The sequence below is a fragment of the Taeniopygia guttata genome, chromosome 33 (assembly GCF_048771995.1).
Source record: "Taeniopygia guttata chromosome 33, bTaeGut7.mat, whole genome shotgun sequence".
NCBI lineage: Eukaryota > Metazoa > Chordata > Aves > Passeriformes > Estrildidae > Taeniopygia > Taeniopygia guttata.
This window is the reverse complement of record NC_133058.1, coordinates 1,239,028-1,255,009: the sequence shown is the minus strand read 5'-3', so window position 1 is coordinate 1,255,009 and position 15,982 is coordinate 1,239,028. Positions and strand designations below refer to the sequence as shown.

Genomic DNA, 15,982 nt, shown 5'->3' with positions numbered 1-15,982 from the left:
ATTCCAAAAATTTTGGGGAAAAACCCTGAAATTTGAGGGGAAAAAATCAGAAAAAATTGAGGGAAAAAATCAGAAAAATTTGAGGAGGAACAAAAAAAAAATCTCAAAAATTTGGGGGAAAATTCTAAGATTTTGAGGAAAAATCCCTGAAATTTGAGGGGAAAATCCCAAAAATTTGAGGGAAAAAAATCAGAAAAATTTGAGGAGGAACAAAAAAAAAATCTCAAAAATTTGGGGGAAAATTCCAAGATTTTAGGGAAAAGCTTCCCAAAAAATTGGGAAATAAAAATTTAAAAAAATTGAGGAAAATAATCTCCAAAATTTGGGGAAACGTTCTTAAATATTTGGGGGAAAATTACCAAAATATTTGTGGAAAAAAAACAAAAATTTGAGGGAAAAATTCCCAAAATTTGGGGAAAAAATCCCAAAAATTTAAGGAAAAAAATCAAAAAAATTTAAGGGAAAAATTACCAAAATATTGATGTATAAAAATCTCAATTTTAGGGGGGAAAATTCCAAAATTTGAGGAAGAAATCCCCAAAAAATTGAGAGAAAAATTCTGAAAAATTCCCCAAAAATAAATTCTCAAAATTTGAGGAAAAATCACAAAAACTTTCTGAAAAAATCCCCAAAATTTTAGGGAAAAATCCCGAAGATTTTGAGGAAAACATCCCAAAATTTAGAGGAAATGTCCCAAAATTTGGGCCAAAATTCCTTTAAAATTTGGGTGGATATTTTCAAAATTTATTCAAAATAATCCCAAAATTTGGGGTGTATTTCCCCAAAAATCGGGATAAAATCCCCCAAAATTTATGGAAAAAAAATTCCCCAAATTTCACAGAAAATTCCCCAAAATTTTGGGGAAAATTCCCAAATTTGGGACAAAAAAAATCCCCAAATTTTTGTCAGAAATCCCCAAAATTTGGGATAAAATTCCCCAAATTTGGGTCCCTCCCCCCCCCCCCCCCCGTGTGATGGTGTGTGCATGCAAATGAGCTGTATGCAAATGAGATATTTAAATGAGCAATACGTAAACGAGACAGGAGGCCAAGCGACTCGACAGCACTTTATGCAAATGAGGGGGCGTGGCAATACATATGTTGGGTATATGCAAATGAGGGGTGTGTAAATATATGTAAATGAGATTATATTCAAATGGGAATGTTGCCATGTTGTTGATATGCAAATGAGATGGCGACGAGCGAGAATTGTAACCGCGGGTTAATTAATATGTAAATGAGCTGTAAATAAGCAAGCGTTATGCAAATGAGCACCGACACAGCCGCACAAATGCACATCTCACTGAATCGTGATATGCAAATGAACATGCAAATGAGGCGGGGCATGCGAACGAGCACCGAGCACCGTATGCAAATGAGCACCGCCGTGTCAACACATCGCTGTATGCAAATGAGCGCCCGTATGCAAATGAGTGCCATACTTAACGGATTAATTGTGCCAAGCCCCGATATGTAAATGAACATGCAAATGAACATGCAAATCAGCTGGACTGCCGCGCCTCGACTCCTTATTGGGGGAGGGTTGTCGATATGCAAATAAACTTATGCTAATGAGGGATATGCAAATAGAAAAGTGGGGTGGTATATGCAAATTAGCTGTATGCAAATGAGGTGGGTGACATCATCGGGACGAGTCCGGGGCCGATTTTGGGGAAAAATTCCCAAATTTTGGGGCTCAATTCCCAAATTTTGGGTCTCATCCCTGAAATTTTGGGTCCCATTCCCAAATTTTGGGGTCAAATTCCCAAATTTTGGGGTCAAATTCCCAAATTTTGGGGTCCAGAATCCAAATTTTGGGGGTTAAATCCCAAATTTTGGGTTTTCTTTGCTGATTTTGGGGTCCCATTCCCAAATTTTGGGGTCCAAAATCCAAATTTTGGGGGTTAAATCCCAAATTTTGGGTTTTTTGGGCTGATTTTGGGGTCCCATTCCCAAATTTTGGGCTCCAGAATCCAAATTTTGGGTCTTAATCCCAAATTTTGGGGTCCAGAGCCGGATTTTGGGGATCGATGACGTCACTGGGGGGGTCGGGGGTGGATTTTGGGGTCAAATTCCCAAATTTTGGGTTCTGGAACCCAAATTTGGGGCTTAATTCCTGATTTTTGTGTCATATTCCTGAATTTTGGGGCGGAATTCCCAAATTTTGAGGTAAAGGTCCCAAATTTGGGGTCAAATTCCTAAATTTTGGGGTCCAGAATGCGAATTTGGGGCTCAATTCCCAAATTTTGGGTCCCATTCCTGAATTTTGGGGTCCAGAACCCGAATTTTGGGGTTTTAATCCCCATTTTGGGGGGTTTCATCCCAAATTTTGGGCTCCAGAACCCGAATTTGGGGTTTTACTCCCAAATTTTTGGGTTTAAATCCTGAATTTTGGGGTTTTAATTCCAAATTTTGGGGTTCAGTTCCCAAATTTCGTGTCCAGTTCCCCAATTTTGAGCTCCAGAACTCGAATTTTTGGGTTTTAAACCCGAATTTTGGGGCTCCCATCTCCAATTTGATTTTTAAACCCGAATTTTGGGGTTCCAATCCCCAATTCTGGGGTTTAATCCCGAATTTTGGGGTTTTGATCCCGAATTTTGGGGTTTAATCCTAAATTTTGGGTTTTAAATCTGAATTTTGGGGTTTTAATGCCAAATTTTGGGGTATTTATCCCGAATTTTTGGGCTCCAGAATCCGAATTTTGGGGTTTAGTCCCCAATTTCGGGTTTTAAACCCGAAATTTGGGGTTTAATCCCGAATTTTGGGCTCCAGAACCCGAATTTTGGGCTCCAGAACTCGAATTTTGGGGGTTTAACCCCCAATTTTAGGGTTTCACCCCAAATTTTGGGGCTCCCATCCCAAATTTCGGGCCCGATTCCCAAAGCCCCGCCCCTCGATGACGTCACCGCCTCCCCTTTGCGGTTTTTGGGGCCGCGCCCCCAAATTTTGGGCTTCGCCTCCAATTTTTGGGGCGCTCCGACCTTAATTAGCGCCTCGATGACGTCACCAACCTCCCCAGCCGGTTTTTGGGGTGCCCGGAGCGATTTTGGGGCTCCCTGACCTCAATTTGGGACTCGATGACGTCATCAACCTCCCGAACCGGTTTTTGGGGTGCCCGGACGAGTTTTGGGGTTTTTTTTAGGATCGGCCCCAATTTTGGGGTTCAATTAAAGGCTTTGGGTTTTTAATTAAAGATTTCGGGGCGCTGATGACGTCACGGGGGTGGGGAGGGAAGCGCTGGGGGTGATGACGTCACCGCACCCCAAAAATGCGGCCCCGCCCCCCCCCCCAAATTCCAGAGCGGCCGCGGCCGAATTTTGGGGAGAAACTCTCGGGATCAGGCGAGGAAAAATCGGGAATTTTGGGGGGAAATCGGAAATTTTGGGGGGATTTGGGGGAATTTGGGAATTTTGGGGGGATTTGGGGAAAATTTGGGGGGATTTGGGGAAAAATTGGGAGGATTTTGGGGAAATTTGAAGAAATTTTGGGGGGATTTGGGGGGATTTTGAGGGAATTTTGGGAGGAATTTGGGGGGATTTGGGAGGATTTTGGGGGATTTTGGGGGGATTTGGGGAATTTTTGGGCATTTTGGGGGAATTGTGGGGGGGATTTGGGAATTTTGGGGCTTTGGGGGGATTTTGGATGAATTTTGGGGGGATTTGAGGGAATTTTGGGGGGATTTTGGGAAATTTTGGGGAGATTTGGGGGAATTTTCGGGGAATTTTGGGGAGATTTGGGGGAATTTGGGGAAAAACTGGGAGGATTTTGGGGAAATTTGGAGAAATTTTGGGGGATTTTGGGGAATTTTGGGGGATTTGGAGGAATTTTGGGGGATTTCGGAGAAATTTGCGGTAATTGGAGAAATTTTGGGGGGGATTTGGGAATTTTAGGGGATTTGGGGGGATTTTGGGGGGATTTTGGGGATATTTGGGGGAATTTTGGAGAAATTTGGGGGGAAAATTGGGGGAATTTGGGGGAATTTTGGGGGAATTTTTGGTGGATTTGGGAATTTTGGGAGGTTTTGGTAAAATTTGTGGGGATTTGGGGGAATTTTGGGGGATTTTGGGGGGAATTTGGTGGGACTTGGGAGAATTTCGGGAATTTTTGTGGATTTGGGGGAATTTTGGGGGAATTTTGGGGAATTTTGGGGGGATTTTGGGGAAATTTTGGGGAAAAATTGGGGGAATTTGGGGGAATTTTGGGGGGATTTGGGAATTTTGGGGGATTTTGGGGGGGTTTTGGTAAAATTTGTGGGGATTTGGGGGAATTTTGGGGGATTTTGGGAGGGATTTTGGGGAATTTTGGGGGATTTGGGAAAAATTTGGGGGGATTTGATTTTGGGGGTTTATTTGGGGGATTTTGGGGGAATTTTGGGGAATTTTGGGAAGATTTGGTGAATTTGGGGGGAATTTGGGGGATTTGGGGGGATTTTGGGGAATTTTGTGGGGATTTGGGGGGAATTTGGGAAGATTTTGGGGGAATTTTGTGGGAATTTGGGAGAAATTTGGATTTTTTGTTATTATTTTCAATATTTCGCTCATTTTTGGGCCATCCTGCCTCATTTGGGACCATTTTTTAGGGGATAATTTTGGGATAATTTCGGGATAATTTCGGGATAATTTCGGAATAATTTCGAATATTTCCCCCAATGATTTCCAGTTGAATTTTTTATTATTTTTTCTCCATTTTTTACCCAATTTCGCCTTTTTTTGCCCCATTTTCAGCAGTTTCGGGGCCATGGGGCTCCTCTGCCGCTGCTGCCGCCGTCGGGGTCACGGTCGGGGTCAAGGTCGGGGTCAAGGTCGGGGTCACGGTCGGGGTCAAGGTCGGGGTCACGCTCGGGGTCACGCTCGGGGTCACTCCAAGTCTCGGCGCCACCCCCGGCCCTGCTCCCCTCCCCCAGCCCAGGTGGGTCCCAAAATTCCCATTTTTTAGCCCAAAAATTCCCATTTTTTACCCCCAAAAATTCCCTTTATTTACCTCAAAAATTCCCATTTTTTAGCCCAAAAATTCACATTTTTTACCCCAAAAATTCTCTTTATTAACCCCAAAATTCCCATTTTTTATCCCCAAAAATTCTCATATTTTTATCCCCAAAAATTCCTTTTTTTATCCCCAAAAATTCCCATTTTTTAGCCCCAAAAATCCCCTTTTTCCCCAAAAAAAATCCCATTTTTTATCCCCAAAAATTCCCATTTTTTACCCCCAAAAATTCACATTTTTTACCCGCAAAAATTCCCTTTATTTAACCCCCAAAAATTCTCTTTATTTACCCCAAAATTAGCATTTTTTAACAAAAAAAAATCCCTTTATTTACCCCCAAACTCCCATTTTTTAGCCCCAAAAATTCCCATTTCCCCCCCTAAAATTCCCATGATTTAACCCCCCAAAAATCCCCTTTTTCCACCCAAAATTCCATTTTCCCCCAAAATAATTCTCATTATTTAACCCCCAAAAATTCCCATTATTTAACCCCCCGAAATTCCCATTATTTAACCCCCAAAAATCCCATTATTTAACCCCCAAAATTCCCATTTTTTAGCCCAAAATTCCCATTATTTATCCCCAAAATTCCCATTATTTAACCCCCAAAATTCCCATTATTTAACCCCCAAAAATCCCCCTTTTCTCCCCAAATTTCCCATGATTTAATCCCCAAAATTCCCATTTTTTATCCCCAAAATTCCCATTATTTAACCCCCAAAATTCCCATTATTTAACCCCAAAAAATCCCATTTTTTACCCCCAAAATTTCCCATTTTTTATCCCCCAAAAATCCCATTATTTAACCTCCAAAATTCCCATTATTTAACCCCGCCAAAAATTCCCATTATTTAACCCCCAAAAATCCCCTTTTCCTCCCTAAAATTCCCATTTTTTACCCCCAAAATTCCCATTTTCTAGCCCAAAAATTCCTTTTATTTACCCCAAAATTCCCATATTTTAGCCTCAAAATTCCCATTATTTAACCCCAAAATTCCCATTATTTAACCCAAAAAATTCCCTTTATTTACCCCAATATTCCCATTTTTAACACCCAAAATTCCCATTTTTTATCCCCAAAAATTCTCTTTATTTACCCCAAAATCCCCATTATTTAACCCCAAAATTCCCATTTTTTTAGCTCCAAAATTCCCATTTTTAACCCCAAAAATTCCCTTTATTTACCCCAAAATTCCCATTTTTTAGCCCCAAAAATTCCCATTATTTAACCCCCAAAATTCCCATTATTTAAGCCCCAAAATTCCCATTATTTAACCCCCAAAATTCCCATTATTTAACCCCCCCAAAATTCCCATTATTAAACCCCAAAATTCCCATTTTTTAACCCCCAAAATTCCCATTATTTAACTCCCAAAATTCCCATTATTTAACCCCAAAAATCCCCTTTTACCCCCCAAAATTCCCTTTATTTACCCCAAAAATTCCCATTTTTAGCCCCAAAAATTCCCATTTTTTAGCCCCAAAAATTCCCATTTTTTATCCCCCTAAATTCCCATTATTTAACCCCAAAATTGCCATTTTTACCCCAAAATTTCCATTATTTATCCCAAAAAATTCCCTTTATTTACCCCAAAAATTCCCATTTTTAGCCCCAAAAATTCCCTTTATTTACCCCAAAATTCCCATTTTTTAGCCCAAAAATTCCCATTTTTTATCCCCAAAATTCCCATTATTTAACTCAAAAAATTCCCATTTTTTACCCCAAAAATCCCCTTTTTCCCCAAAAAAAATCCCATTTTTTATCCCCAAAAATTCCCAATTTTTTACCCCAAAATTCCCATTTTTTATCCCCAAAAATTCCCATTTTTAGCCCAAAATTCCCATATTTTAGCCCCAAAATTCCCATTTTTAAGCCTCAAAATTCCCATTTTTTAGCCCCAAAAATTCCCATTTTTTATCCCCCAAAATTCTCACTATTTATCCCCAAAATTCCCATTATTTACCCCCAAAAATTCCCATTATTTAACCCCAAAAATTCCCATTTTTTACCCCCAAAAATTCCCTTTATTTGCCCCAAAGTTCTCTTTTTTTATCCCCAAAAATTCCCATTATTTAACCCCCAAAATTCCCATATTTTATGCCCAAAAATTCCCATTTTTTAGCCCCAAAAATTCCCATTTTTTATGCCCCCAAAAATACCCCTTTCCCCCTAAAATTCCCATTATTTAACCCCCAAAAATCCCATTATTTAACCCCAAAATTCCCATTATTTCCCCCCCAAATTCCCATTTTTTACCCCCAAAAATTCACATTTTTTATCCCCCAAAAATTCTCTTTATTTACTCAAAAATTCCCATTTTTTATCCCCCAAAATTCCCATTTTTAAGCCTCAAAATTTCCATTTTCTAGCCCCAAAAATTCCCTTTATTTACCCCAAAATTCTAATTTTTATCCCCAAAAATTCCCATTTTTTTAGCCCAAAATTCCCATTTTTTAGCCCCAAAAATTCCCATTTTTTAGCCCAAAATTCCCATTATTTAACTCCCAAATTTCCCATTATTTCCCCCCGAAAAATCCCCCTTTTCCCCCTCAAAATTCCCATTATTTCCCCCAAAATCCCCATTATTTAACCCCCAAAATTCCCAATTTTTAACCCCAAAAATTCCCTTTTTTTCCCTCATTTTTTTCTCTCTTCCCCCCCCGCAGCCGCCCTGCCCGCCGGTGACGTCACCGATGACGTCATCGCTGCCCGCTTACGTCATTTAACCCCCCAAATTCCCATGATTTAACCCCCAAAAATCCCGTTTCCCCCCCCAAAAAATTCCCATTATTTAATCCCAAAAATCCCCTTTTTCCCCCCAGAATTCCCATTATTTACCCCCAAAAATTCCCATTTTTTAGCCCCAAAAATTCCCATTTTTTAGCCCAAAAATTCCCATTTTTTATCCCCCAAAATTCTCATTATTTAACCCCCAAAATTCCCATTTCTTACCCCCCAAAATTTCCCATTTTTAGACCCAAAAATTCCCTTTATTTACCCCCAAAATTGCCATTATTTAATCCCAAAAATCCCCTTTTTCCCCCCCAGAATTCCCATTATTTTACCCTCAAAATTCCCATTATTTAACCCCAAAATTCCCATTTTTTATCCCCAAAAATTCCCAATTTTTATCCCCTAAAATTCCAAATTTTTATCCCCAAAATTCCCATTACTTAACCCCAAAATCCCCATTTTTTACCCCAAAAATTCCCATTTTTATCCCCCAAAATTCCCATTTTTTATGCCCTGAAAATTCCCTTTTACCCCCCAAAATTCCCATATTTTATGCCCAAAAATTCTCATTTTTAGCCCCAAAAATTCCCATTTTTAGCCCCAAAAATTCCCATTTTTTACTCCAAAATTCCCATGATTTAACCCCTAAAAAAATCCCATTTTTCCCCAGAAATACCCATTATTTAACCCCTCCAAAATTCCCTTTTTCCCCTAAAATTCCCATTATTTAACCCCCAAAATTCCCATTATTTAACCCCCAAAATTCCCATTATTTAACCCCCAAAATCCCCATTATTTCCCCCCAAAATTCCCATTATTCAACCCCCAAAATTCCCATTTTTTAACCCCCAAAAATCCCCTTTTCCCCCCCAAAATTCCCATTATTTAACCCCAAAAAATTCCCATTATTTTACCCCCAAAATTCCCATTATTTAACCCCAAAATTCCCATTTTTTACCCCCCAAACTCCCATTATTTAACCCCAAAATTCCAATTTTTTACCCCCCAAAAATTCCCATTTTCTACCCCCAAAATTCCCATTATTTCCCCCCAAAATTCCCATTATTTAACCCCCAAAATTCCCATTATTTAACCCCCAAAAATCCCCTTTTCCTCCCTAAAATTCGCATTTTTTAGCCCCCAAAAATTCCCATTTTTTAGCCCCAAAAATTCCCTTTATTTACCCAAAAATTCCCATTATTTAACCCCAAAATTCCCATTTTTTAACCCAAAAATTCCCTTTTTTCCCTCATTTTTTCTTTCTCCCCCCCCCCGCAGCCGCCGTGCCCGCCGGTGACGTCACCGATGACGTCGTCGCTTCCTGCTTACGTCATTTGGCCGCCGCCCGCCATCGTCAGCCTGGGGGGGCCGCGGGTGGCGCTGCTGGGGGGCGGCTTTTGACCGAAATCCGGGAATTTCCACCCAAAAATCGGGAATTTGTACCCAAAATTGGGATTTGTATCGAAAATCGGGAATTTGTACCCAAAAATGGGGAATTTGTACCAAAAAACCGGGATTTTAGAGCACAAAAATCGGGATTTTAGAGACCAAAAATCGGATTTTTGACTAAAAATTGGGATTTTTATAGCCCAAAATTTGGAATTTTATTACCAAAATTGGGATTTTAGAACCCAAAATTGGGAATTTGTACCGAAAATCGGGAATTTGTACCCAGAAATTGTAATTTGTACCGAAAATCGGGAATTTGTACCCAAAAATCAGGAATTTGTACCAAAAAATCGGGAATTTGTACCCAAAATTGGGAATATGTACCAAAAATCGGGAATTTTAACCAAAAAATCGGGATTTTTGACTAAAAATTGGGATTTTAGAGACCAAAAATTGGGAATTTGTACAAAAAAATCGAATTTTTGACCAAAAATTGGGATTTTAGAGACCAAAAATCGGGAATTTGTAGCAAAAATTGGAATTTGTACCCAAAAATCGGGAATTTGTATCCAAAATTGGGAATTTGTACCGAAAATTGGAATTTGTACCGAAAAATTGGGAATTTGTACCCGAAAATTGGGAGTTTGCATAAAAAATTGGAATTTGTACCCAAAAATTGATAATTTGTACCGAAAATCGGGAATTTGTACCCAAAATCGGGATTTTAGAGCCCAAAAATCGGATTTTTGACCAAAAATTGGCATTTTTATAGCCCAAAATTTGGAATTTTATTACCAAAATTGGGATTTTAGAACCCCAAATTGGGAATTTGTACCCAAAATTGGAATTTGTACCCAAAAATCAGGAATTTGTACCCAAAAATCGGGATTTTAGAGCACAAAAAAAGGGAATTTGCACCGAAAATCGGGAATTTGTAACCAAAAATCGGAAATTTGTACCCAAAACTCGGGAATTTTAACCAAAAATTGGAATTTGTACCCAAAAATTGGAATTTGTACCCAAAAATCGGGAATTTGTACCGAAAATCGGGAATTTGTACCAGAAATTGGAAATTTGTACCGAAAAATCTGGATTTTGTACCCAAAAATTGGGAATTTGTACCAAAAAATCGAATTTTTTGACCGAAAATTGGGATTTTTATAGCCCAAAATTTGGAATTTTATTACCAAAATTGGGATTTTAGAACCCCAAATTGGGAATTTGTACCGAAAATCGGGAATTTGTACCCCAAAAATTGGGAATTTGTACCAAAAATCAGGAATTTGCACCCAAAAATCGGGAATTTGTACTGAAAATTGGAGTTTGTACCCAAAAAGTGGAATTTGTACCCAAAAAATCGCGATTTTAGAGCCCAAAATTTGGATTTGAGAACCCAAAATTGGGATTTGAGAACCCAAAATCGGGAATTTGTACCTGAAAATCGGGATTTTGTACCGAAAATTGGAATTCTTACCCAAAAATCGGGAATTTGTACCAAAAATCGGGATTTTAGAGCCCAAAAATTGTGAATTTTGACCAAAAATTGGGATTTTTATATCCCAAGATTGAGATTTTATAGCCCAAAATTGGGATTATTTTTTTACTCAAAAATTCCAATTTTTAACCCAAAAAAATTGGGATTTTAAACCCAAAAATTCCGATTTTTAACGCAAAAAATTCCGATTTTATAACCCAAAAATCGCGTTTTTAACCCAAAATTAGGATTTCCTCGCGCTTTTCGGACCCAAAATAAAGATTTTTAACCCCAAATTCGTGTCCTGGGTGGAGAAAATAAAATTTGGGAATTTTTTTTTTTTTTTTTGGCCCCAAATTTGGGATTTTTAACCCCAAAAATGGGAAAATTTGGGGCCGGTGGGGGCGGGGCCAAATGCGGTGGGCGGGGCCAAATGCGGGTGGGGGCGGAGCTTAACTCGGATGGGCGGAGCCAAAGGCGGGATGGGCGGGGCCAAACGAGAGTGGGCGGGGCCAAATGGGAATGGGCGGAGCCAAATGCGGGAGGGGCGTGGTCAAATGGGAATGGGCGGGGCCAAACGCGAGTGGGCGGGGCCAAACTCGGGTGGGGCGGGGCCAATTTGGCGCCATTTTGGCGTTGGGAATTTTGGGGATTTTTGGGGATTTTTTTGGGGAATTTTTTTGGGATTTTGGGGATTTTTTAGGGTGGGGGAGGGGCCAATTCGGCTCCATTTTGGGGTTGGGAATTTTGGGGAATTTTGGGGATTTTTGGGGAATTTTTGGGGGGTTTTTTGGGATTTTTTTAGGGTGGGGGAGGGGCCAATTTGGCGCCATTTTGGGGTTGGGAATTTTGGAGATTTTTGGGGGTTTTTTGGGATTTTTGGGGATTTTTTTAGGGTGGGGGCAGGGCCAATTTGGCGCCATTTTGGGGTTGGGAATTTTGGGGATTTTTGGGGAATTTTTGGGGATTTTTTTGGGATTTTTGGGGGATTTTTTGGGGTGGGGGAGGGGCCAATTTGGCGCCATTTTGGGTTTGGGATTTTTGGGGAATTTTTGGGGATTTTTGGGGGAATTTTTTGGGATTTTTTTGGGATTTTTTGGGGTGGGGGCGGGGCCAATTTGGCGCCATTTTGGCGTTGGGAATTTTGGGGAATTTTTGGGGATTTTTTTGGGGATTTTTTGGGATTTTTTTAGGGTGGGGGAGGGGCCAATTTGGCGCCATTTTGGGGTTGGGAATTTTGGGGATTTTTGGGGAATTTTTGGGATTTTTTGGGATTTTTTTAGGGTGGGGGAGGGGCCAATTCGGCTCCATTTTGGCGTTGGGAATTTTGGGGATTTTTGGGGAATTTTGGGGAATTTTTTGGGGGATTTTTGGGGATTTTTTTAGGGTGGGGGAGGGGCCAATTCGGCTCCATTTTGGGGTTGGGAATTTTGGGGAATTTTGGGGGTTTTTTGGGATTTTTTAGGACGGGGGAGAGAAGTGGGAGAAATCAGGAAAATGAGGCGAAAATGGGGAAAATCGGGAAAATGAGGCGAAAATGGTGATAAATTGGGGGGAAATGACATAAAAATGAGGGAAATTAGGGGGAAATGAGGCAAAAATGGGGAAAATGAGGCAAAAATGGGGAAAATGAGGCAAAAATGGGGAAAATAATGGAAAAAATACATTAAAATGTGGGAAATCAGGGGAAATGGCATAAAAATGGGGAAAATCAGGGAAAATGAGGCAAAAATGGGGAAAATTAGGGAAAAATGGGGAAAATCAGGAAAATGAGACAAAAATTGTGATAAATTAGGGGAAAATGACATAAAAACAGGGAAAATTAGGGGAAAATGAGGCAAAAATGGAGAAAATCAGGGAAAATTAGGGGGAAAATGGGGAAAATCAGGGCAATGAGACAAAAATGGTGATAAATTGGGGGAAAATGACATAAAAATGGGGGAAATTAGGGGAAAATTAGGTAAAAATGAGGAAAATGAGGGAAAAATGGGGAAAAACAGGGAAATGGGGCAAAATTTGTGATAAATTAGGCGGAAACGACATAAAAATAGGGGAAATTAGGGGAAAATGAGGCAAAAATGGGGAAAATTAGGCAAAAATGGGGAAAATCATGAGGAAAATACATTAAAATAGGGGAAATCAGGGGAAATTAGGCAAAAATGGGGAAAATCAGGGAAAATGACACAAAAATGGGGAAAATGAGGCAAAAATGGGGAAATTCATGGGAAAATGACATGAAAATGGGGAAAATGAGGGGAAATGAGGCAAAAATGGGGAAAATCAGGGGGAAATGAGACAAAAATGGGGAAAATCAGGGAAAATTAGGCAAAAATGGGGAAACTGAGGCAAAAATGGGGAAAATCAGGGAAAAATGTTCCAAAAATGGGGAAAATCAGGGGAAATGACATAAAAATGGGGAAAATCATGGGAAAATTCATTAAAATGTGGGAAATCGGGGGAAAATGAGGCAAAAATGGGAAAATAATGGGAAAAATACATTAAAATATGGGAAATTGGGGGGAAATGAGGCAAAAATGGGGAAAATGAGGCAAAAAATGGGATAAAAATGGGGAAAAAAGGGGTAAAATGGGAAAACTGGGTCAAACTGGGCCAAACTGGGCCAAACTGGGCCAAACTGGGCCGAACTGGGCCGGGCGGGAGCGGCTGAGTCAGAGCGTGGCGGGATTAGCGCGATCCGGGGAAACTGAGGCAGGAGCGGCCCCGCCCCGCCCCCACCGCGGGCGCGGCCACAAAACCCGCGGGGACGGAGCGGAGGGACACGGGGGACAGCGGGACACGAGTGACAGCGGGACACGAGTGACAGCGGGACACCATGGGACACAGGTGAGGGGATATTGGGGGAAAATTGGGGAAAATTGGGGGAAAAATTGGGGGAAATGTTGGAGGAAAATTGGGGGGAATATTGGAAATATTGGGGGGAAATATAGGAAATAGTGTGGGGGGGATATGGGAAATATTGGGGGAAAAATTGGGGAAAATTGGGGAAATATTGGGGGGAAATATACGAAATATTGGGGGGAAATATGGGGAAATATTGGGGGGAAATATTGGGGGGAATATTGGAAATATTGGGGGGAAATAGGGGAAAAATTGGGGGAAAATTGAGGAAAAATTGGGGAAAATAGGGGAAATATTGGGGGGAAATTGGGGAATATTGGGGGGAATATTGGGAATATTGCGGGGGAATATTGGGGGGAAATATTGGGAGGAATATGGGAAATGTTGGGGGGAATATTGGGGGGAATATGGGGAATATTGGGGGAAATATTGGGGGGAATATGGGGAATATTGGGGGAAAATAGGGGGGAAAATATGGGAAAAATTGGGGGAAATATTGGAAATATTGGGGGAAATATTTGGAATATTGGAGGAAATATAGGGAATATTGGAAGGAATATTGGGGAAAATATGGGAGAAATATGGGGAATATTGGGGGGAATATGGGAAATATTGGGGGGGAAATATGGGAAAAATTGGGGGAAAATATTGGAAATATTGGGGGATATATTGGGGAAAATATGGGAAATATTGGGGAAAATATTGCGGAAAATATGGGAAATATTGGGGGGAAATATGGGGAATATTGGAGGAAATATTGGGGAAAATATGGGAAAAAATTGGGGGAATATTGGGCAAAATATGGGAAATATTAAGGGAAATATGGGGGGGAATATTGGAAATATTGGGGGAAAATAGGGGGAATATTGGGGGAAATAGGGGAAAATTGGGGGAAAATAGGGGAAATAGTGGGGAGGAATATGGGAAATATTAGGGGAACATATTGAAAATATTGGGGGAAATATAGGGAATATTGGAAGAAATATTGGGGAAAATATGGGAAATATTTAGGGGAATGTTGGGGGAAAATTGGGGGGAAATAGGGGAAATATTGGGGAAAATATGGGAAATATTATGGGGAAATATGGGGAATATTGGGGGAAAAATTGGGGAAAAATTGGGGGAAATATTGGGGGAAAATATGGGAAATATTGGGGGGAAATATGGGGAATATTAAGAGAAATATTGGGGCGAATATGGGAAATATTGGGGGGAATATGGGGAATATTGGGGGAAATATTGGGGGGAATATGGGGAATATTGGGGGAAATATTGGGGAAAAATTGGGGAAAAATAGGGGAAAATATGGGAAATGTTGGGGGGAAATAGTGGAAAATATGGGGAATATTGGGGGAAATATTGGGGAAAAATATGGGGAATATTGGGGGGAAATATGGGGAATATTGGGGGAAATATTGGGGAAAAATATGGGGAATATTGGGGGGAAATATGGGGAATATTGGGGGGAATATTGGGGAAAAATTGGGGAAAAATAGGGGAAAATATGGGAAATATTGGGGGATATATTGGGGGGAATATTGGGAAATATTGGGGGGAATATTGGGGAAAATATGGGAAATATTAAGGGAAATATTGGAGGAAATATTGGGGGAAAATTGGGAAATATTTGGGGGGAATATGGGGAAAATTGGGGGAAATATTGGGGGAAATAGGGGGAAAATATAGGGAATATGGGGGGAAATATTGGGGGGAAATATGGGAAATATTGGGGGGAAAAATGGGGAAAAATTAGGGAAATTAGGAAAAAGGAGAGAAAATTAGGAAAAAAGAGGGAAATGGGGAAAAAAGAGGGAAAATGGGAAAAATTAGGGAATATGGGGAAAAAAGAGGGAAAATAAGGGTAAAGGAGGAAAAAATGGGGGGAAATGGGGAAAATAAGGAAAAAAAGAGGGAAAATTAGGAAAAGAGGGAAAATGAGGGAAAACAAGGAAAAAAGAGGGAAAAATGAGGGAAAATCAGGAAAAAGGAGGAAAAAATGGGGGGAAATGAGGGAAAATGGGGAAAAAGAAGGGAAAAATGGGTAAAATTGAGGGAAAAATGGGGGAAAAATGAGGGAAAAATGAGGGAAAAGGAGGAAAAAATGGGGGAAAATTAGGGAAAATTAGGAAAAAAGAGGGAAAATGGGGGAAAAGGAGGAAAAATGGGGGGAAATGGGGAAAAATGGGGAAAAGGAGGAAAAATGGGGAAAAATTGAGGAAAATTAGGAAAAAGGAGGAAAAATGGGTAAAATTGAGGGAAAAATGGGGAAAAATGAGGGGAAAATGGGAGAAAAGGAGAAAAAATGGGGGAAAGGAGGAAAAATGGGGAAAATGGGGAAAAAGAAGGAAAAATGGGGAAAATAGGGAAAAGGGGGAGAAAATGGGGGAAAAGGAGGAAAAATGGGAAAAAATGGGGAAAAATGGGGAAAAATGGGGAAAATTGGGGAAAGGAGGAAAAATGGGGGAAAAATGAGGGAAAATGAGGGAAAAATGGGGAAAAATTGAGGAAAATTAGGAAAAATGAGGGGAAAATGGATGAAAAGGA

General features: G+C 40.2%; 1 protein-coding gene and 1 long non-coding RNA gene across 2 annotated transcripts in view; both read left to right on the top strand.

The window, feature by feature from the left end:
* Positions 1–15,982, top strand: part of SCN1B (sodium voltage-gated channel beta subunit 1) — a 49,633-nt gene that overhangs the window by 16,523 nt on the left and 17,128 nt on the right. The window lies entirely within an intron of this gene.
* LOC121468619 (uncharacterized) lies at positions 4,547–9,174 on the top strand. The gene is made up of 2 exons (XR_012052475.1): positions 4,547–4,907; positions 8,995–9,174. It is a non-coding gene; the product is annotated as an uncharacterized lncRNA (long non-coding RNA).